The sequence below is a fragment of the Argiope bruennichi genome, chromosome 4 (assembly GCF_947563725.1).
Source record: "Argiope bruennichi chromosome 4, qqArgBrue1.1, whole genome shotgun sequence".
In the NCBI taxonomy this organism is placed as follows: Eukaryota; Metazoa; Arthropoda; class Arachnida; order Araneae; family Araneidae; genus Argiope; species Argiope bruennichi.
The window spans coordinates 54594586-54619890 of NC_079154.1; the positions used below are offsets into that span (position 1 = coordinate 54594586).

The following is a 25305-nucleotide window of genomic DNA, read 5'->3' on the forward strand; positions in this document are numbered from 1 at the left end:
TTTACAAATGTACGTTCTTGTCATTTTGTTTTTTAAATGACATAGATTTACAAATAAAAACAGGCAAATAAGCAGAAAGGTGAAACCGTGCGCATAAACTGTTTTAAAATTCAGGTAATACAAAGGGTTTTAGCCCAGTTGTCGGATATTCGTAACGTATTTAAAAGGCTCGGATTTGGTTCCCAAGATTTGTTGGTATTTATCAATGTTTATCAGCAAAAGAAATTTTAAAATACCTTTTTTATCTTAAGAAATTCGCTGAAATTTCCTAAATAATTATTTTTAATTAAATTTTCTTTTATTTAAGATTTATTAGTCGTAGTTTCGTAATCGAGAACCGTCCACTATTCAATCATTTTGAGTTAATTGCTGAAAAAAAAATGTAACAAATTCAGCTTGCAAAATTGAGTAAAATATAATCCATTGCACGATGGATTATATATATATATATATATATATATATATATATATATTCGATTTTTTAACTTCTTTTTATTTCCGTCCCCGGAGATATGATTTTTTTGCACAAGTAGAAGCGACGAGCCCAACACAGAACGACACAACACGAAATGAGGAAAAGCTGATGAAAATCTTATCCCTATGAATATATACTGTGAGATTTTAATAGGGATTTTCATCACGTGTCAATCACAGGCAAGGGAATCATAGGGATCTTTTAGAAGAATTTGTTTAGATCAACAATATTTTATCTCTTCACTTGGAGTGTGGGAGCTTGTCTGCTTTTAGCCGATTCAGCAATTTTAGAACTCGTGTTGAATAAATTGAATAGAAAAAGTGGAATGGGATCAGGAAATAAGAGAATATTTTATAATGAAGTTAATATGGGTTGAATTGAGCTAAAAATTAAGAAACATTTTTAAGTTTAAATTAGATTTTAAAATATCATTACATATATATATATATATATAGCAGGAAATGCTGCACTTAATTTTTCTGTAACGTTAATCAAAAACAAGTTTTATTCAAAATTAGAATTTTAGTAGCATTTTACAATTGCATAATCATGTCCAAATAATGTATTTTCTTATCCCCCCCCCCCCCCCCCGAATGAAATCGCAGAAACGGTGGAATCCTGTTTCCAACATTTCTGATATCCCAAAGTCAGGAGGAGGGAAAAGCTATGACATTAAGATAATAAAACAATTTATTTATGAAATAAAAAAAAACGTGGAAGAAGGCAAATGTGAATAAATAACTGAAGTGCACTGTTTCATTCTAACAAAACATTCTCTGTTTTAGAATTTTCAGAAATTCCATTATATATTATTTAATAAAAAAAATTAAGAAATAACACAGCATTTATTAAATAACATATAAAAAAATCTATATCAGTAAAATAATTTTACTATCAATGTTCTTAATATAACGTAAATTAATAAAATTAATTTAATATTAATATTGTATTTAATATTAAATAAAATATCAAAAAAAAAATCTAAATCAGTAAAATAATTTTACTATCAAGGTTCTTAATATAAAGATTTACCACTCAAAATTTAAAAAAAGTTTGAGTTTGAAAATGAATTTTGAATGAAATAATTACATTTTACAATGTTTTTTAATCAATCTTAAGAAACGCTTAAATAATTTATTGAAAAATCAGCTGCTAGTCTCACTCATTTAACATGAAAAATCAAAATAGAGAAAGAATTTTAAGTTCGTTCCTGCAATTCATTCTTTATAAGTAACGGACTTCCGCGGCTCGGTGGTCTAGGGGTATGATTCTCGCTTTGGGTGCGAGAGGTCCCGGGTTCAAATCCCGGCCGAGCCCAATGGTTAATTTTAAATATCATAATGTTTATAAACTATCAAAATACAAGTTTAAATGAGTGTAGGAAAAGTGAGCATCTTTTTTAATAAAATGGAACTAATATTACGAGTGTTAAAAAATATTTAAAAATTTATTTTTGTTATTAAAAAAAATTATTATTTTTAAAAAAAATTATTCGCAGTTTTCATGTAAAAGCTACACGCCGAATTTCACTTATTTCACTTTCCATTAATCTATTCATCCCCCAGAATTTTGATTTGTCGTATTCACATGCATGCAGACAAAGAGCTAAAGTTTCGAAAATGGTTTTTCCGAGATTTTTAAAAGGTAAACATTTTCATCAAAATCTCGAGGTCAATTTTTCTTCCTTTTCTTCTTCTTCTACTTCTTCTTCTTCTTCTTTTTTTTTTTTTTTTTGATGAATACAGTACTTTTGTAGCGTGTAGTTTATTTACAAAAAAGTAAAAAGCTATTTTCATAACACGTTGATGTGCACACGTTTACACAGACGTTTTACAACTGAAATGTTTGTCTATTTCATGCTTACTTATTTCCCTGTTAGGTTTTTAAGATCTTCAGTTCTCTTTCGAGAAAAGAAATTTCAAGCAAATAAATTCCAAGAAATCGTGATTGCATTTCGATGATGCGCGATTCTTAACAGTTTCGTGAAAATTTAAACTACAGATTGGCTTCAGGAAAAAACGATAAAATCACGCCAAGTTTTGTGGAAAATCCCCGGGATTCGCCTTCAAAAATGAAATCCACTTTTCAAGTATGGATTCAGTCAAGCAATTAACGATTTTAGATTAAAACGATAAAGTTTATAAATATTTTTTAAGATGAATCGAAATAGATTTATGAAGATCAATTAAAACCTAAATTTCTGTATAATTTAAACAAATAAAAAAACTTTTTTAGTTTATTACACAATGCCCAATTTAATCAAAGCTCAATTTCTAAACATTCAGAGACAAACACATATTTGCAGTTGGAAAATTCTTTTAAATAATTCAAAATTTAGTTTAGTTATATGAAAGGCATTCTAGTGCCACTTTAAGACAGATCTCGTAATTCTGAATCGCGATCAAATAGCATGACACCTGAGTTAGTACCTAGCCTCTCTAAAGTTTCATACCGCACCAACGGAAGTATATTTGACAGGATGAATTTATCGTATACCAGATCCGCTTATGCAGTTATTCATCCGTTTAATTATGTTTCAAACCTGCAAACCCTCCAGACCCGATGTTAACGAGACCTAAATGATGTAAAGAATTATATTTCTTGATTTTTTAAAATTACTACAGAAAAAATTGCGATGTTAAAATTTTTATGCAGTCCTTTGGTTCTATTCGCAGTTAGTAAAATATTCTTGAAACACTAACATTTTAAACGAATAATGACTTCTGTGTTTATAATTGGCATTTTAAATTATGAACCTTTATTATTTATTATAGACGATTTTAAATTATTTCAATGTTCATCTTTAGAATGATCCACTAATAGACAAGCAGCGCTTCCTCGAGGTGACCATTGACTCTCTTAAGATAAGGAAATCCAAAGCTTCATAACACGGTCAGTTTAAAATATAAAAGTGTGTGTGTGTGTTTTTTTTAAATATTAGAGTGTCATCATTATTTTATAAAATAATGGAACCCAGACTTGCTATATAAAAATTTTGCATTTTCACAATACAACTTATCGTGATTTTTTCAGGTGTTCATTTATTGACTCAAATAACATAAAATATAATTATTTAAAGCATTTTTGCAATATGAAGTATGTATCTATTTCTAAAAGTTTAGAAATTAGAGCTATGGGCTAATATTAGAGTGGACATCTTGTGTAATAACATTCCATTTTGAAGAAGCCTGATGTCTATTTGGAGGAAGAATTTCATAGGTTTGAAATCCGTCCTTCCATCAACCAGCAGCGCCCTAAACTTTTACTCCACACCAAAGAAGATCTTTTGATTCTCAGTGCCAGATTTAGAAAACGCTAGAACCACATATCCAATTGAATGATAGAATAGGATTTCAAATCTGAAAACCCTCCATTCTCGACCTTTTCCAACCTTTGTATTTATTTATCTCAGATGTCTGTGACCGGGATAGGAATTAGCGACAGCTTGCAATTTATACCTACAGGTATGCTAATATATATTACATACCATACTGATATCTAGCAGCATAACTTAATTCTCATTTTTTAAAATTAATTTTGAATAATTCAATTATTTCTTAATAAAAATAGTAAGTTTTTTGTCTTGATATGAATACATTTTAATAAAGAAATTGTAACTGAGCAACAATTATTTTTAATTAATTTTAACTTACAATTAAATTCATAGTTAATTTCCTTCATAACGTTTCAGTCACTTATAATCCTTAAGCAATTGCTGTTGAATAATTTAAAAAAATTTTTAAAATGGCAAGAATAAAATGAATACACAAATTAAGATGTTATTGTCGTATTTTATTGGAAACAAAAAAATGAAAGCATTAAAATGTTTAAAAAAATTTTTTTCTTTATTCATTCTTCCTTTTTTTTTCTTTATATATCTATTTTCAAATGTTAAGCCAATGAAAAAAAAAAAATTCATAATGAAAAAATGTTTTAAATCCTTTTTTTGGATACTATCAATCTAGTTACAATGCTAGAGAGAGCAAAGCATTCTAGCTCATCTTGATAGCGTTTCCCAATTATACTTTCCTTTATGGTTTTTATTTTTAATATGTTTCCAACGTACTCCTCCTTGGACAAGACAACAACAACAACGTACTCCTCCTTTCTACTAGCAGCTTATGGATTAAATTTTAAATCAATGTCAACAAAGCGATCAACTCTTTTTTTCTATCTATTTCCTTTTCTTTTATCTTTTTTTTATTATTCTATTACATATTAAAAAAACATTTGGGAATCTAAACTAAGTTTTTACGAAAGAAAATAATACTTCTTAAATGTTAAATAATAAAACAAATGCGTGTTTAGCTGTATCCAGAACAAATCATTTAAAAACGCAGAAGTGATATTCCCTTTTCACATACTGCAACTGATTTCAAAACATACAGTGTTACAATAGTTCAAAGCTCAATAAGTTTAAACAACATATAAAAACTGCCTGTAGAGATCCTTGAACTAAAAACTCAATTTATCTTTCGCGTTTTTTTTTTTTTTTTTTGAAAGTTTTGAAAGTTTTGTCTTACAATTTAAAGATAATAAAAGTAACATTTCATCTTTGGATCCAACTATTTCACAAGCCTTTCACGCGATCCAGCAATTATATAATTATGTGTACTAAGGGACAGAGTTCAACTAGTTTTGATAAGAAAATCATTGAGGCAATAAAAGAGAGCAAATAAATAAATGAATTGCGTTTCTAAAAATGGCTGCATGTGATGAAATTAACTGGCTCCGACTGGTTTTGAAGTATATGAATTCTAAAAATAGTCTTATGTAAATTACAATATCGATGTTTTTGAAGAATGAAAATAAGATAATGTGAAGAGACTCTTTAGAAAAAAGATGCTTCAAACATGTCTTCAACCCAGTTCAATGCCGTGTTACTTTCGATTTCAACATTTGAGAAGTAAAATTTCTCAATCGAATTTCAGACTCCTTGGCTTTAATTCTTTGAAAGGCTAGGGAAGATTCCAGGAAATGTTAATTGCTTTGAACCTCAACTAATTGCTCATTCTAGGTCAACATAAAATATTTCTTTTACTGAAAAATTTGCTTTGGTAAAGCAAAAAAATTTATTACAGACTCTAAAAATAAATTTAAAAAAAAGGAAAAGAGAAAAAAATCGCCTCTGTTTGTGAAGTATTGCAAATTTTTAATTACGGGTGTCCCAAAATTAACGCAAGATTTGAATTTGGCACCATTCGTGCAGTAAAGTATCAGCAACCCTATTAATAAAATCATTTGAGAGCTGATAGTTTAAGATTAGTAAAAAATGTTACACGATATAACAACGTGTTAACGCAAGATTTGAATTGTTGTTTTTTTCTTGTTTTATTTTTATTGAGTCGTAAAGTACGTAGGATAGGGTTATGTATGAAATAACACATAGGGAAAATGGCCTCCACGGCTTTGCTGGCACTACGCACTCTTTTGCCGAAATTTTCCATAACCATTTTGCATAAATGTGGCTGAATTTCGTTGATGCTGAGTTGAATTTCTTCCTTCAATGCACGCGTGGGCTTTGACATAGACCTTTGACTTCAAATAACCCAATAAAAAAAAATCCAATGGTGTTAAATCACACGATTTAGGGGGCCAATTCTCAAATTTTCAAACTGTGACCGCCAGACTTTCAGTATTTTTGAAATATTGTTCAACAATGAAAACACGTTGTTCCATTGTGTAATCCTCCATTTTTATTAACCCTTAACTATCAGCTGTCAAATGGTTTTTTTTAATAGGGTTGCCAACACTTTATTGCATGAATGATGGCAAATTCAAAACCTGAGTTAATTTCGGGACACTCTTTATTATTCATTAGTACTTTAAATTCCTTAATGTCTTTTACTTTCCGCCTTTAAAAAACTCTAAATTGAAAGAACTTATTTCTGCTTTTTACAAATGATTTCCGTTTTTTTAAAGAAAAATTTGTGAAATAAGGCTTAAAAGTTTTTATTCTAAACTTAGCCGCCTTTAGCGAATAGCCAGTTCGCCGAAATATTTGATGTGTTTGCTTTCAGTTAAATCTCGTATGCATAACGCAATGTTCATGATTCCCCCTCCCAAGAAAATATTTTTAAGCATGAAATAAGAACAGATATCAAAGTCATGTTATTTTAAAAGCCGTATACCTGCTCTATTCATTGTGTACATGAACCATTCTAATAGAGCCATATCCTATGAATCATAACGGTATTAAAAATGCAACTGCTTCACGGCGCTATGACATTTCTTTTTCATTTCTTGCTAGTCGCCTTTGGAGATCAGCTAGTTCCCCGAGGATATTGGTTATATTTAATTGCAGTTAAATCGTTTAGATATAACTTCATGCTCAAGATCCCCCCATATTGATGGACATTAAAGCCGTGTTATTTTAATTGTCTTACATATGTTTTGTCCATTGTACATATGAATCTTTCTAATGGAAGTCGGTCACGTGACAACATAGCACTGTTAAAAATATTAATGTGTGGTTCGTGTATCTTTTAACCTTTGCGATGCTATGACTTCACTTCGTACTGATGTTCTTATTTAGGTTAAACAATGGAAGAATATCATACGATAACATATTTGTTGAGATAGTGAAAGCGATTTGAATTTCCGGGCAACAATATAATTTATTTTTAGAAATTAAGCCAAAAAAAAAAGTAGTTGTGTCCAATTCAGGAAAATTTTGCATAATAAATCATTAAAAAAGGATAATAAATCATTAAAATAATATCTTAAGATAATATTATTTTAATGTTTATATCTTGAGATTTTGCATAATAAAATCTCAAGATATCAAACCGTTATATCAAAATAATATCTTGAGATTTTGCATAATAAATCATTAAAATAATATCATTAAAAAAGGATATTTTTTTTAAAAAAAATTCTAACGATGTAAAACTTAATTTTGTGCAATAATGTTTTTGGTAGTTATCGAGAAAAAAAACACCGTCGAAATCCAGCCCAATTTTTAATTAATTTAAGTTCTAATTAAAATTTCAAACAACATCATGCCTGGAAAATGAGAACCACAGCCAAATGGATGAACCAAAATGGAACTTTTGTGCGGAAAAAGAATATTTACTATCAAACATCATTTTATAAAAATAAAAGAAAAAAATTCTAACGTTTTTTGATGAGTGTTTTAAACCTCTGTCACGCTTTTGCAATTTTCGATAATTGGCATTTTTTTTCCTTGCAGACTGCAAGATATCTGTCTCGACCCACAGTTTTGGAACTCCTTATCTATAACATACAAAATATTTATATTTAAGTAATTAACTGTAGGCAGAGTAACTTAATCTAGAAATTCTAACCTTACTGAGTCTGGAAAAATCTGTATTAAGGCTAGAAATTATGAAAATTCACTATCATTCTACTTTGTTTCATAAAAAATGAGATTGGTAAAAGAAAAAGAAAAAAAAGAAAAAACTGTAAAAGGAAAGGAACCTTTACAATATCTGCCGTACGTGACTCCTTTCTCGTAAGAAGCCCTCCACCTGTTAAATGACTCACAAAGGTCGGGTCTTTGGCCCATGGGACCCTAGATGGCCCCTCATAACGTGAGTTCTGCAACATACGCCCAGTTGTAACGTAGGGAAGCGGAGGTTCCGGAAGGGTATTTCCCCATTAATGACGTTCCTCGAGAACTTTCCTACCGGAAACAGAAAATACTACTAGCTATTAATATAAAACTTTTATGAATCAGAAAAATCTCGTATTGTTATTTTCCTTCTCAAGAAACACAAATAAAATTCAAAAGAATCAAGCAAAGATTATTCATACATGCGAAAAGAACACTGAATCTTTTTTTTTCTCAAAAGGAAGACATAAATTACTGAAAATGTTCCACAAAAGAACCAAAAATAGGTCATAAATTGAAAAATCGTTCATTTTTTTGTACTAAATACAAATCTCGACAAGGCTGAATTAGTTAATTATATTTATCCTTGGTTTTGAAGCAGAAGGTAGCTATTTAGGGAAGGGTCTTGTGTTTTTAGCCGTGTTCGGTAACGCTGCTCTTGAGCCAGTGCCCTTTAATTCTAATCAGTGAGAGGGCATTTGACTCTTACAGGTTCCGAGCTCATCAGGCCTCCTTATATATAGTGATTCATCTATGAAATCGGATTTCTAATATAGACAATATTTCATATTGTATATGCTATTTCATATGTATATACAATATGGAATATGGACCAGAGACGAGGTCTAATCACCAAACCACTGTAACCCTGTTTCAATAAGAAATTCATTAAATACATTGATTCATTATACGCACAAAGTCTTCCGAAAATTACGATAAAGGGACAATATTGCATAATCATTTTATTTTTTATATAATCGAATAGATAGAGGAATTAGTCTATAAACATAAGAAATGCTCCCTTCTCAGAGAATCAATTCATCGATTCTTGGACGAAACATTTCTAGAAGATGGATTGAAAGTGATGGGGTACATAGTGTGTTCTCCGTTTCTACTTTTTTTTTACACCGCCTGACTTTTTTTTTGGGGGGGGGGGATTATATTAAGGAACTAGAGGAAGTAGTCACCCTACAACTTTCTTGTATACTCCCTGACAAATATACTTCTAGATTATTAACCACTTTCTGCTGGAGAATAATAACAAAAGAGTCCTATTAGCTTCTGCATTAATCGCTAAGATGCGGTTAATATGCAAGTTTCCGAAATCTGAATAGGTATTTTCGAAGCCTTTCTCAGTTTGACTGAAGCGAAAATTTGACATAAAACTATAAGTATAATCACATGACCACATATCAAATGCATATATTTAAGACATTGCATTTTTAAGCTATCACGTTTAGATGTTTATGAAAGTACATACCCACAGGCGCTGAATTCTTTGATAAACTGGCTCAATATTCATAAACTTTGACATCCAACCCTTTATTCAGATCTACATATGAATGTTTAGATATATTAACACTGTGAACGAAATTTCATTAAGTTATTATGTTTTTTAAGTTATCGCGGTTAAAAGTTCAGACCGACAGATGGGCAGTCCTTGACGGATTTTGCTCCAAATTTGATAAATGTCTGCACTTTAGCTGTTATATCTGTGAAACCGAATTCTATTCACCTAGCTCTCTTAGCTTTGTACTTATAGCTTTCTTTGCTTTGTTTGAATAGACAGACAAACAGATTTCCTTGAATGGATTTTGCTCAAAATTTCATAAATATTGTTACGAATCTGTAATCCTGCTTCCCAGCATAGTTGGTTCCATCATCAGAAAGACCATTTTACAGTCATCTGTATTGGACGGTGTCCGGGTGTCGCGTCGGAGGTCCCAGAGCTTGGCGACAAACTTGGCGACCATTTGGCGACGTGGCGACGAATTTGGCGACTTTGGCGTCAAAATAGATTATACCCGAAACATCGAGAATTTTCCCGATCCGTCCATTAGGAACCGAGATACGCCTCGAACGTTCCTGATTGGCTGAGAGGCTTCTAGCCCCGCCTCCTGAGACCTATAAAAGGAGGCAGTCTGCAGCTGCCAGAGTAGTCGGAATCGACGATAAATAATTGGCCTTCCAGAGATTAGCGGAGCAGCGACGGAGTCAAGCTAGTGCTGAACTAAGCTGTGCGCTACTGTCTGCAGTAGAGTCTCGTTGTATGCTGCTGTGTGCATGTCTCGGCTTAAAGATAATTGCCTTCTCTATGCTGTAAATAGTTGTCGTCTTTGTGCTGTCCTGTCCTGTCTTCGTGTAAATAAACGACGTTTTTTTTTTTTCTACTGCCACCTGCTGATTGAGCGTTTGCCACACCATATCACTTCCACTATCCAAACGAACCCGGAAATTCCGTAACAATATGTACAAGTTTAGTGTAAAAACAATATAGCTCAGTTCACCCTTCTAGCTCAAAGTGTTTTTCTAGTGATTTTGGTCACTGACAGACAGACATAGTTCCAAAAATGTAGTTTTCGGATTCATGGAGGTTTGAAATTTAGAGATTCGACAAATATCAGTTTCTAATTTTTTTACTTACTTTCTATTTGTATCTTTCGAATAAGAGAAAGTAAATGTTTTTGACATTACAGCTTGTAATATTAAACATCAAAATCTAGACATACACAGATGCGGTGATTAATGTTTTTTAAGAAAGTTTAAATAAATTCGCGGTGAGAACTAAGATACTAACAAGGCATTCTGTGAGCTATAAAGGGTGAAAATGTTGGTATTTATTCTTCAGTTCTTATTACAAATTACTATCCTGCATTTACAATTTATTAAAAAAACATGTATCTAAACATAGCTGTTCCTGTACATTAAATTTTTGTAAGCTGTGAATGATATGAAAAATGAAGAAGATATTGATTGATTATGGAGCAACATTAAAAATCAATAATTGTGGGGACGTAAAGGAATTGTAGTGAATAGCTTATAAGCCAGTGCTACGCTACCCGAGCAATTGCTTTTGTATCGTGGTCATGTTACTGGACTGCGAATCACAAGGTCCCAGGTTCTATCCTCGCTCATATCAATCCGCTAAATTGGTGACCCGGGCGTGATTTGAACCTTCAACCTTCGTACAGCTGTTGTGGCGTCATCAACCCACAGCAAACCAAAGTCGTCAGACTCACTTGACACAGCAACAGCAACCACTCATCCACACACGCTCGCCATAACGCTTGGCACTACTCAAAGGGGAAAAGGCTCATTAGAATCAACAGCTAATACATCACCACTCAACAACCATATCTTTCGTCTCCCCTCTGACTCATTGGAGGGAGAGTCTGTAGTGAATAGCTCCCGAGCAATTGCTTTTGTATCGTGGTCATGTTACTGGATTGCGAATCACAAGGTCCCAGGTTCTATTCTCGCTCATATCAATCCGCTAAAGGATTCAGTAAAGTAAGAATTAGTGTAACATTTATTTATTTTCAGGTTTCGTTACACACAGACATTATGCATATAAAAGGAGGAATGATTTAAAGATATACAAATAAGAGAATGGATCATATCACGCAGTATACATGCCATCGCCTCAGGCATCAGAGGGCTCTATCTCTGCGATTAGTGTTACAAGAGCGGCTACATAATTAAATTACAGATGAAGATAGGAAGATGGTGTTTACACAAAAAGTATAGAAATTGTATGTGAATTGTTTCATTATGAAACCGGAATTTAAAGATGGTATTTTTAACATCAGTTTGAAAATTTTGCATTAAATCTTACTGTATCTTAATTCAGGGCCAAATATTAAATGTATCATTTAGTTTGTAATTTGTTCGAGATTTTAACAGTTAAAAAATTTAATATGTATCAAATATAATATGTAACTTCAAACAATGCGAGACTGTTCTTACAACCAATGTTACAATGTTAAAAAAATTAAAATAAAGTGAGAGAAAAAAATACCGAAACTGTGAAACATAAAACTTACTCATAATATTTAATCTTCGATTGCTTGTGAAATTAACTGCTAAGAAAATGCAAAGAATATCAAATACAATATAAGACTTAAAAATTAAACAAACAAACAAAAAAAAAAAAAACACCCCACAAAAAATTTTTATTCCAATGTCAAAACGATGAAATGAAGTGCGAGGAACTTTAAATTGATTATTTATTCAAATCACAAGTTAAATTTATGATTTAATGCAATTTTTTTTGAAAAAAAAAGTCGGTAAGGTATTCTTATTTACATATTATAAAAGTTCATTTCTATTCTGTTCCTGTCAAGCACTTTTAGATACGATTTCCAGCCAACTGTATTCGTTACCGTCAGCATAACGTATAAATAATAATAAGATTAACATCGAGGCTATTTTTTAAAATAAAATTCTTGTTTTAAAAACCATTCATAAACAGGGAGAATACAAAAGTTTGCATTCCGAAAATTCCATTATGAATAAAAGATTTTCAACTGGCATGTGGCATTCCTCCTCCTTTTACTGCAATATTTTAACCCTTTCTAGGGCCGTGAGAAGTATGCTTCCCACCAAATTTATCAATCTTTGTATGAAATTATGTAGGTTGGCATAAGTTCTGACAATTTTTTTTAGAAAGGCAGAAACTTAGAAGCTTCATTTCTTTATCTCACACAAAATGATGTGTCTTTATTTGTTACTTAATTAATAATTAACCAAATTATTTAATTAATCAAATTAAATTTATATAATAAGCTAAATGAATCCTTTTTCTTATTCTAATTTCAAGCCTAAAAATATTTTAACATAATATGACTAGAAAAAAATGGCCCTTTAAAGGGTTAAGACAGTTATAAAGAAGAGTTTAATCCATTTAAGCAGGATTAAGAAGATTATCTAAAAATTATAATAAATAAAAAATATTAACAGATTTTATTTTCTTTTTGTTTAATCATAAAAGTAATAAAGATTGCTATAATTTATTATTCTATTAAAAATTGACCCATCTAAAAAAATTAGTTATAAGCGTTTCTTCTTACTTTTTACTCTTTCATATCATAAGTAAAAAGAACAATCTTATCCATTGCAATCTCGAGGACAATTTCTTTTTTTTTTACTCCTTTGTATATGAAATCTATATATATATCTTAATATATATAAATTACGTGTCACGTTGTTTGTCCGCGATGGACTCCTAAACTACTTAACCGATTTTAATCAAATTTGCACACCGTGTGCAGTTTGATCTAACTTAAAAGATAGGATAGCCCTTTTTTGAATTTTTAATTAGAATTTTAATTATTAATTAAAAACTAACTTTCCCGCCAAAAAACTCTTCATTTTTCCCATCGCCAAATGAGTACGACTTCAGTTTTTTTCCAACAGTTATGAGGCTAGGCTTAAGATTTTTCGGCTGATTATTTGAAACGATTCTATTCATTTTCTTAATGTTTGATGCATTTAAAATTAAACATTGTTAATGAATCGATCTTTCAGATTCATTCTTAAGTACTTTTGAATTAAAATAAAACAGAATAAAGGAAATTAAAAATTTATAATCTGCATAGCGTTACCCCAACTGGCGTAGAAAAACTCTCGCATTTGCGTTACCGTAACTGGCGTTGAAAATTCGCGCATGCGCATTGTGTTCTGATTGTTGACATGACAACCATTATCAACGGATGATTTAAATTATTTTTAGGTTAGTTGTATTTTTTTGTAATTAAATTGTATTAATGTTAGTTATATATTTTTTGTATACGCTTATAGTTTTAAGTATATCGTTTTTTAAGTAGTTTTTTTAACCTGTTTTCAACCGATTATTTTAAACGATTCGTTTTATTTTCTTAGTGTTTGATGCATTTAAAATAAAATATTGTTAATTAATCGTTCTGGTCATGATGAATCTGAGAATATTTTGTTGACAAATTCTTGAAATATTACATAAATTAGGAAAGATATTCTTTAGTGCCCATAAAGTTTAAACGCTCAGTGACTGTTTTCAGTAATCATATTACAAAAAAATACTTTTTTTCAGTAAAAAATATTATTATATTAATTGCAGATTAATCTTTTCCACTTTAATTTATAGTATAAATTCTACGGGAACTAACAGAAAATTAGAGATACGTTTATAATATTATGAGTGAATTATATATCAAAATTTGAAGTTTTAAAATATTTTGATGAAGAAGCTATTAAAGTAGGAATTGCATAAAATATTTAATTATTAAAATTTTAACGAACATTAAGATTGGCGAACCGGCTGGTCGCCAAAGGCGGCTAGTATATATATATATAAAAGGTAATCGCAAAAAATTTGTCCTCGTGAGTTTGATGTTTCTTTTTATTTTTCTTTCTTTCTTTTTTAAAATTATATCTAAGTCTGTAAGCATGATTATACAAAAACGGAATGAAATATCCTGTTGGGGTCTGACTTGCGTCCTTTATGCCAAATTTATAAATGTTGCTAACATTTTGGAAGAAATATATTGCCAAATAGATTGTCTGTTAGACCATGTGTATGCAAACACGATAGCTCAGAAACGCAGAGAGCAAGGCGAATGAAATTTAACAAGTCGTCTGTACATCAAACTTGTACGTATATGTAAAATTTTAGAACTTATAGGCCAATGGGTAGAGGTATTTGTTAACTTTGTAGGTATTAAATGAGACTGAAAAGTATCAAAACATCTCTTTATTTTCTCAAAGAACAAATTAATTTTTGAAGATGTTACCAACTGGGCAACTAAAATATTATATGTAATCTCGTTCCCAACAGTACTATCCAAAGTGTATACCCGAATCACTTAAGTATATGACGAAGCTAAGCACAAAACGTATTATGTTGTGAATGCATGCGATAAAATAGAACATTCTCACTGATTCTCCAAATAGTTCCATTCCAATCAGCTATTCAGGTATGCATTTGATCCCTTTTGACGACTCTGAGATATTTTGTGTAAGTGCTTCCAAACCTTAATTGACAAGATTATGCCTACGTCCAAGATAATAGGGCTAGAAGTGTATAACAACAACATCGATAAGTTGGTGGAAGAATGCACCCAGAACTTCCGAAGGACTTACACAGCTGTATTCTACTCTATTACATTAAAATGCTGCGGAGGAGATTTCATCTGGAACGAGGGAAATAATAAATAATAAATAATTTGCTCTGCTGAGCAAAAAGACCTTCCAGTGAAATAAGGTAGATGCTGAAAGCATAGCAAATCGCAATTATTGCTTCAGACGTTGGAAAGTCTCGCCCCTAATAAGAGAGTAATTGTGAGCGCTACAAATTGATTTAACGATACTGCTGTAAATGATTTCAGCCAAATTTTGAGGCGTACTCAAAGACAAATGTCTTTAGATAATATTATGATAAAAATATACATTATAAATAATAAATTACATTATTATAAATTTGTTTAAGTAATTTTTTTTTAATGAATAGAATGCCCTGACCTATTTTACATTCATTCCTATAGTAAAAAAAAAATGATTTACTTAACGAGGATTACGCATTACGTGTAAGATTCAGGAACAAATTATTCTCAGTAAGCGAGGTTCCACTATATATTCTTTTCTATTCGAGGAAATGAAAATAAATGTCTATAATGAAGTTTATCGTTCTAAATATGTCAATCCTTGATCCTTTTCCCTGATTATTATAAATTACCAATTTAAACCGCATTAAGGACAAAAAACTCGAATATACCACTTGTTGATTCTCTATTCCAATCTTTCAGGAAAGATATCGAGAACTTGACCCTGACAACGCATTTGCTACGTTTAAAAAAACTAATAAAAGTTTGATTTCATTCATAGAAAGTTTCATTTGATATCAGATATAAGAAAGAAAAGGGGGAGGGGGAATCTTCAAACGGACAATAGCATCCTTTTATCTATTGATTTCGAAAACGAAAATCGTCACTTTCGCCATATTTTATCATCATCTTCCAGTTTGAATGTTGAATCACTCACTCACCGTTAAGTGGTGGGTACTCAACCAATAGATAAAAGTCCTGCGAATGCGATTTAAACTGCCTCTCATCCTGATCAATCCGGTCAGGAATTTCGTCAAAAATTCCTCTTGCCTTATTGTACAGCGTCACAATGTAAATTACTCCGTCTAAATTTTGTGCAATCAAATAGACTCAATTTGTGGTGGATTTAGGCATTTTGCAGCCTTGGGCAGTGCATATTACGAGATCCTATCTTAAATAACTGACCAATTTAGCTTCATATTTCAATCCATTTTTAAGTTAATCAGCATATTAATGGTATGGTTTTTAGTTTAATTTTTTTATGTTAGCAACTCTTTAAAAATGTATATGTCTTTGTTGATTTATTTTTTAATATGTGGATCATGGTAAAAAGGTTAATCACAAACTAACAACTTCGACCCGCCTGAAGGCACATTGAAAAACTTGAATGACCGAACCGCCGTAACAGCAACACTATTATTGAGTCGTAAGTGCCATCACCGGCCAAGGTACAACTTTTCCTTAAGGAAGTATGTTCCGTCATCGATGGGAGGAGCCAGACCCCCACCTTTTCGTGTACTCACAAGGATGACGAGAACCAACCACAATGCCAGACGCTTCTCATTCTCAATTATGAGGTGATACCCCCGTAAGCTTGGTAAAAAAAATAAAAATAAAAAAAAATAATAACTATAATTATTAGGTAATTATTTCCATACATACAAATAAAGTTTTTAATAATTATGTAACAATTAGGCTAAAAATATTTTTAATCGGTCTATTCCTCCCCCCCCCGGTAAACCCAGTAGCTTAGTTGGAAGTTTCACTATATTCATTAATCATCGCATTCCTAATATTATTCGAATTTAGAAATCACAGAACACTGGAACTCCTAAGTTTCTTGTCAAAAAATAAGAAAAATTATCTACCCCCCCCCCTTAGGATAGGCAGAACCTCTGTCGTGATAATCCTTACAATGTTGGAAAATGGCGTGCTAAATCTCACCTATCTAGCTATTTCTATTTGCTTTCAGCATATTATTGTGTTTACAGAAAGACAAACAAAGTCTATAAATGTTTCTTCCTTTTTTTTGGGCATCAATCTAAGAAATATAGAAAATATATAAGAAATAAGAACTGACGCACCACGTGTAGTGAGAACATAATTTGGGTTTTTACATAATGTCGACACGTGCTAGTATACTTACTTAATCTTTCCTTGAGCGTTGTTGAAGATGAAGGGCAACAAATCAGCCAAATAATAATGAAAAAAAGTGCAAGTCAAGCATCCTATTTCTTAATGAGAAGCTGTTGAAATGCAACTAATCTTTCTTAAACCGGGAGAGAGAAATATTGGGAAATTTGGAGGCAATGATTCTAGGTTTTTTTCCTGTTAACTTTTCTTCATTTCCGTCATTTCTATACAGGGCTCTTTAAAATTTAGTTGAGCACTTAGCTAATAGTTAAAAAAAAAAAACCCCATCCAGCTTAATATATTTTTTATGCTTGTGTCAGTAATCAAAAGAGCCTATGAAGAGAAAACAAAAAAAGAAAATAACTTTTAAAGTAGTAAAGTTTTCTTAATAGTTTGGTTTGATGGTTAAATATGTTTTTTCCGGCAATTAAATTACATTATGGTACAGGGAAAGTAAATGATGTACTATTTGTACAGTCTGCAGATATTTATACAGGAATGTGAAATCGTTTGCTAATAATTTTGGATGTTTAATTTCGATTTTAAAAATAATAATAAAAAATTAAAAGGCTTTAAGTTTCATTTTAACATTTTCCTTTTATTTTCATGAAGATGGAATTTACAGACCGATATTTCTGCTCAGTTCCTTATGCGCTAGCGTACTAAAAAACTGTAAAGTTGTCTTTACCCAACTACAATAAAGTATTTTAATATTTTCCCAAAACCTAATTATTTATTAATTGATTGATTTCAATTAAATTTTTATTCCATATAAGAGGCACCATCTAGCTGTGAAATAAAGAAGGAATTGATTAAATTGTTCCAACAAATTAGAAAAGGAATCATTCAAAATATTAAAAATAGAAAATAGAAAATGACAATAAAAAAAGGAATTTAAAATGTTTAGGGAAAATGTGAAGGTGAAGCAAAAATTATGGATGGATAAATTGCGTAGAGCATTGTCATAAAGAAATTAAGCCAAAATGTCTCTATGCATAATTTAAGAAAGAAGATTCGTAATTTTTCATTAAATATTAAAACATATAACAATTAAAATTTCAATTTATTTAGTTTATTTCTATTAGCACCTTTAGATTTTCCCTAATATTTTTTATCTTGAGATTTTTGAATAAATATTTTATACTGTTTAGTACACAAATGTAGTTGTGTTTATTAAAATTAAGTAGTTTCATCTCTGATGTTGATATTCATTTAATATTGAAACAAAATACTATAAAATAATTAGTTATTAATAACTAATTACTAAATATATGATTTAATCAGTATTCTATAATGACTCGAGTAAACTTAGTTGCTGTAAATATTAGGGATCAATTTAGATTTTTCAAGAAAAAAAAATATCATAAGTTGGAGGAAAATTGTCGTATCTTTTGTATTAAATACTAACAATATTGTAGTTATTTACTTTGATTTCAAATTAAGGAAGAGCAAATGTTTATACTCTCATTGAGTCTAATTTTATAATAATATTTTACAGTCATATTTTAATAATTCCGTTTATATTATTTCCACAAAACTAATATAAAACCTTTTAAAGATTATCGGGATTATTCTATCTCTAAAACATGTACTATTTTTTTCTTTAATCTATGGAGAAAAAAAAACTAAACTGAAATAATGTGATATGGAAATTTAAATCATGGGGATGATTTTGGTATTACTGAGTAAACTTGTGGTTAAGTGAGCAATAGTTATTTTCAAATTCATCAATATATCACATGGCATCACACTCACATGATAAACGTAATTGCACATATTAACTGAATTCACTTCTCTTTACGTTCTATGATGATCTACTTCAGCTAGTAAGAAACATTGTGGATTAAAAAATTAAATTCTTGCGGCATATTTAACATGGAATCTCGTAGGGATAAATTCACTCCATTTCGCAAGATTATATCTTTTTTTTTTTCTTTTTCTTTTTTCTAAGAGTTATTTCCACTCATCATAGGCTAATAAAATAGCCATTAAGGTGTTCTCAATCGCAAACGGTCAGAAAAAATAATAAATAAATAAAAGCTTTAAAATGTAACCATTTTTTTTCTCCGAAAAACTAGGGATGGGTGATAACTAGAAAAACTAGTGATACCTGATACTTTGTAACAGGCACTCAAAAGTATCAGGTATTCGGTATTAGTTTTTAAAATCGATTGATACCAACTGGTAATCTCTTCCACCTCATTTTTTTTTCAATGGAATGATACTATATCGTTATGTAGTGGACCGATGTAATCTATTTCGCTGTCTTGCCTCGACCACGCTAGGAACATGGGTGATGCTTTTTTTTTACTATATATATTTCATCTCCAGGTATAACAGTCCTTTACCACCATGTAACGGTGCACGATTCCTGTCTTCTGCTATACTAACTATTTTGGCAGTCTTTCATTTCCTCTTCTCACGCACCCGTCAATCACTGTCAGAACTAAGGACAATATCTCTTCCGTAGAAACGAAAGTCCAGTTTGGAATCAAATTCATGCCTGCGTGATAGTGTATGAATCTGATAAAAAGATATCAGAGTGATACGTGTTTCAAGATGATACTTGTATCAACATGATACAAAATATCATTGGGATACTTGTATCAACAAATATGGGATTATTATTGTACTCGCGCAATCTTAGTCTGCCGTTGTGCATCGACGACAATTTACGCACGTATTATATTTTCTAACTATTTATATATAAAGTTATTTGTTACCATTACCTGGAATAATGGTATTGCTAATGCATTTTCTTGCAATAAATTAATCTAATATAAATAAATGCTTTTTGTTTTAAATTTTTTTTTATTTGAAACGAATAGGTAGCTCAAACATTATAATTATTGTTAGTAAATTAATTGATAGCAAATGAGCATAAATTGAATATGAATAGAATTTGCAAAATATAATGGTTTAAAAAATGTACTTAAAATATTTATATTTTTGAAATTTTCTATTTTAAAAATATTTATATTTTTAAAATATTTATATTTTTGAATATTTTCTTAATAAATGTGCGAAATATTTAAAAATAAAAATTTTTTTAATTATCTCTTGCCATTAGTTTTTTTTAAAGTTATATAAAAGTTCTTACTGTTTAATAATGCTTTAAAAAACAAAAGACGAAATTAAAATTAACAACCAAATCTATAAATAACGAGTAATTTGGGCAGAAATAAGAATATTTAACAGACATAAACAGATAGTATTTTAATACTTATTGACGACAAAAGGTTCGGTTACCGGGTAAATCAATTATAAAATTATCAAGTGAAAGTGTCAGGTGAAATCGAATATTTGTATGAGTCTGCTCCTGATATTGAAAAATCGGGTATCAACTCAACCTTAACGATCGGAGAATTCAGACGGGCCACGCATTCCCCTTTCGACCCCTCTTGCGGTTTTCTGGGGTGCTTTGATGCCTGTCTAGTTTACCGACAAGTTGCGGTAAACTGGACAAACATCGAAGCACCCCAGAAAACCACAAGAGGGGTCGAGGGGGGAACGCATGCCTTGTCTGCCGTCTGGACAGGTCGTAGGAACGCCGCTTAAGTTCGAGAACCAATACTCACTGGGTACCCAGTTTCATTCCGACAGGAAAAGAATCGGTTACCAGTTGTATCAGGAACAAATGAGTACTTACATCAACCTATATCTGATACAGCGAAAGCGAGTGTCAATCCAAAGCTAAGAAGAAAAAAAAAAAAAAAAAAAAAAAAAATTCCCCCTACCCCTTTCTATTTAAAATAAATAATCGTTTACAATTATTTATTTTTTTTATTTTGGTCAAAATGTAATTTTTAAAATAGTTTGTCGATGTTAGTTAATATGTGAACATTAATATCTTCTAGCTAATCGCAATGGAACAAAAGAGAAAAAATACAGCCGCTATCAAAAAGAAATCTCCAAGGATCGCACAATATATTCAGTAAAACGCTATATTCACACCAAATATCTATATTTCATAACTAATGTTTATTAGTGGGCGAAGGATTTGTTGTGGAGTGGAGTGACCTTGGACCTTGTGGTTGTTAAACGTTAAATAATATGAGTTCTGTTTAAATATGTATAGTTTTCTATTTGAAAATGAATGAAACACGCACTTACGTTTTTAATAACACCGCGATATCATAGCACTGGTCTCCATTGAAAATGTTCATGTTCTGTACACTACGATCAGAACATATGAAGGACAGACACTTAAAATAACAAGGCTTTAATATCTGGCAATTTGAGGAAATCAAAGACATGAAGTTATATATAAACGATTTCATTGAAATTAAATGTAACCAATATGCCCAGCGAACTAACTGATCGCGAAAAACGACAAGTAGAGAATAAATATTAAAAATTAAACAAAGATAAATGAATCAAGCGCACAGTATCATTATTCTGTGATATTTTGGACCAAAAGATCGAATTCGTTTAAATGTTTTCGGAAAAATAATTTTTTGAACAGTTAAGCATTTTTTAAAACCCACAACAAGCCACCATACATTCTGATTAAGAATATTCATAATAAGTTTACTCTAAAAGATTAAAATTATCTAACAATTAACACTGCATTGGCAAACAGAATAACATCAACCATTTTTTAATATTAAAAACACCATCAATAAATTAATGAGTTTCGATAAATTTCTTAGAATACCTGCTGTAAACATTCTCAACATATACACCAATTAACTTATTTACAGTTTATGGTACATTAATAATAAAGTAAATGCATCATTAGAATAATTATTAAAGAAAGTTTTTGTAATTCCTTTCAACAATTCCAGAACTGTCAAACTTCTTATAATGATTGCTTTCAAACCTTCTAGAATACTTATTAATCAAATTTCAATAATTCAACGATTTACAACTAAAAGAAACAATACACCAGACACAGGCTCTTCCATTCTAACTGGCTGTCATGGACAAACATGACGTAGATAATTCCATTTAAAGAGGAGCACGTGTGCTATTAATTCTTGGGCATGTGTATTCTGACCACGGGCCATCCATGAAGAAGAGCATCATACTTTTTTTTTTCATTCTTACCCATTAATTAAATGAGAATGACCCTGAGTTATAGACGGGTAGGCGAAGCTCCGGAGATTCCATTAATCGCTTCGAAAGGTGTTGGCGGGTGACCGTATAAATTAGACTAACTCTTCGAATTATAAAAGTCGAACATTTACGTTTTTTAATCTGATTTAAAAAGGCTTTTTTTAAATTTTCGTCTGCGCGTCTGCGTGGTCGGAAAGTAATTTGACCTTCTTCCTATGCTAATGAAAGGTAATTCAAGCATTAGGTAGAAATATAAATAAAATGTATTGATATGGAAACATAAGAAGTAATAATTATATTTCTCAAATATTTTGAATTCCTGATTTTTTTATTACTAAAAATAAATTTTTATGATCTAATTCTAATAATTTAAATGAATTAAAAGTTGAATGAAAAAATTATTATCATCTAAATTGTCAAACAAAAGAAAACTTTCAAAGCATTAACAATATTAAAATAAAAAAGTATTTTTAATTTCGGAATTTTTTAATTAAAAGAATACGAACAAAACTTGATTTATGAATATTAAAAATACAAATCAAAGCTAAATACATACAATAGGGTAGAACGAAAAAATCAATTTTTGATTTTTAATTTGTAATAGCGCGGAAAAGTTGCTTTTTGGTGTAGATAAAATAAATTATAAATATGAAAAATATTGAAGTAGTTCTTAAGGTGCCGCAAGAACATTAAAATTTCATAAAATTGAAATTTTCGCTATATTTGCAAGTTTTTTTTACGAAATAATCAACTTCTGATTTTTAATTTGTAATAGCGCGGAAAAGTTGCCTTTAGGCATAGATAAGATAAATAAAAATTATTAAAAAAATATTAGGGTATATCTTGAGGTACCGCAAAGGACGTTAAAGTTTCATAAAAACGCACTTTTTGCAACTTTTTTTAGAATTCTTGCGTGCCTCGATTATGAAATGAAAAGCTTTCATTAGGTATTGCCATATGAATAAAAGTATAAAAACAGTTTTACTATTGCGCTGGCATGGCATTAAGTCACCGCAGGAACGGTTGTTTTTGAGGTGAGGCGGAGATTTGCCTGCGTCCCGTGACAAGGATAGAGTTGGTTTCAAATCAGTAGCTTTGCCGAGTTCAGTTAAGTTGGCGTCTTCCCTCCATCTGTTGTGTATCTGATTAACGTAACTGATATGTTAGTTTGTGCTTGTGTGCTTCGCTGTGAGTAAAAGTGGCCCAGTCTAAATTAATGAAGATAAGACAAATATCGGAGAGTGTTTCATCTTTGGGAAATTTAGTGATTTGCTTGAAGTTGAACACACTACTGGCGAATCTAGTGCTACTGTTATATTAGACATAACCTCAAATTTGCTTCAGAGAATGTTGCTTCTGTAAGCGAAATATGACATTTTAGTTCCCCTAATAGAACAAATATGGTCAAACGCTTCTATTCCCGTTGCTTCCATCAAAAGAATTTCACAAATGATAAAAGCTTTTATTAAAGTCTTAAGGAAAAAATATTTTTTTATTATTATATTTTGTAAGTAATAATTTTTTTCCCAATTGTAATGCCTATATATGTATTTAAAATCATCTTTTGTAACATTATTTGAACGAAAAATTCATAAAAATATTTTATCAAAGCTTATAATTTTTCAATTTTTAAAAAAAAAACTTTAAGATTTTTGAGGTCCCTCGAAATATAGTTGTATTGCAGCTAGAAATTTTTAAAATTCTTTTTGGACCTAAAAGCAAACTTTTCACCACTATTGTTAAACTAAAATCTAAGAAAATTTTTTAGAGGCCCTTTTTAAAAATCTTCATTTTTTATTTAAATTTCAATGTTTTTGCGGCACTTTAAGATAATGCAATATTGCAACCAAATTTTTAAATATTGGTTTTGAACCTAAAAGGCAATTTTCCGCACTATTACCAAACTAAAATCTAATATATATATATATATATATATATATATATATATATTAAAGCCATTTTTGTTCCACCCTGACGTACAAGGACGAAGACAACCAATTTTTTTCTTTTCCGATTATCTGTTGTTTTCGTCATTAATTCTTTCAAATATATATTATTTAAGTGCTCATGTCATACACTGAAATATAAAGCAATCAACAGGAATTGCGAAAACTGTTTACAAATAAAAAATTCTTGAACCGGAATGCGGTAAGCTTATAAGTCGTAATTACCCGTAAAGGACGTCAGAAATCTTTTCTCGTCTGCACGTGTGACATTTTACGCATTATCGTTTGGCCAGGATATTTAAAGAAATACTCGGATAAGTCGAATTGTTTTTCCTCTTTTCATTAACGTAGATGGGTTTCTTTTATCTTTGTTTACGCCAAGCTCGCTTAACGGAATTTTGGATGATGTAAAAATTAATGAATGATGGTAAATAAAATAATGGTATGAGTGTTTAATATTAGAAAATACTGTGATAAGTGACATTTAAAGAGATGATGCGCAATTCGATTGTAAAAAGTATTCTTATTTTTCGGGCGAAGATTTATACTTTTTGTAGATTTCAAAGCGACGAATTCATCTCTATGCGTATTCAGATATAGAATTGTTAAACGGAACGCATAAATTTTAAAATTATTCTTATAGTTCTTTAACTTTTAACTCTCTAAATAGAAAATTTGTTGTGTCAGCATTTTAAAACTAGATCTGATAATTTCTAGTTTGATCTTATTCCATTTTTATTTAGTGAACTAATTTTCACATATTTCATATATTTACATACATATTTCACATATTAAAGTGTCCATGTTCATGACCAGTTAAACTCTGTTAATGAGTGTTTCTGCATTTGTTGACGCTTTGCATACCAGTCCGCTCACCTAGAGCCTATATATATATATATATATATATATATATATATATATATATATATATATATATATATATATATTATTTTTGAAAAAATTTGAAGAAACATTTTCTAGTTTGCATAATTTTTAATAATAATTTTAATTGTTTCAATGAAATTGAAACTTTTTTTATTAATTCCGTTAAATATTTAATCGTGACTTTTTTTTTTCGTTGTTGGAAGAAAAAAATATTATTCTTACTAATTAGTGACCAACTTATTTACAGGGAATATTTGTTATATTTAATTTCAGGTAAATCGTTTAAGTATAACTTCATTTCCATCATTCTACCAAATTGTCTGACATTAAAACCGTGTTATATATATTGTGTTGCTTAAATTCTGTTTATTGTGTGAA

The 25305-nt window shown here is 30.3% G+C and overlaps 1 non-coding gene across 1 annotated transcript; it reads left to right on the forward strand.

Moving 5' to 3' along the window:
* The first annotated feature begins 1720 nt into the window (after positions 1–1720).
* Positions 1721–1792, forward strand: Trnap-ugg (transfer RNA proline (anticodon UGG)). Its single transcript has one exon. It is a non-coding gene; the product is annotated as a tRNA-Pro (tRNA).
* The last annotated feature ends 23513 nt before the right edge of the window (positions 1793–25305 follow it).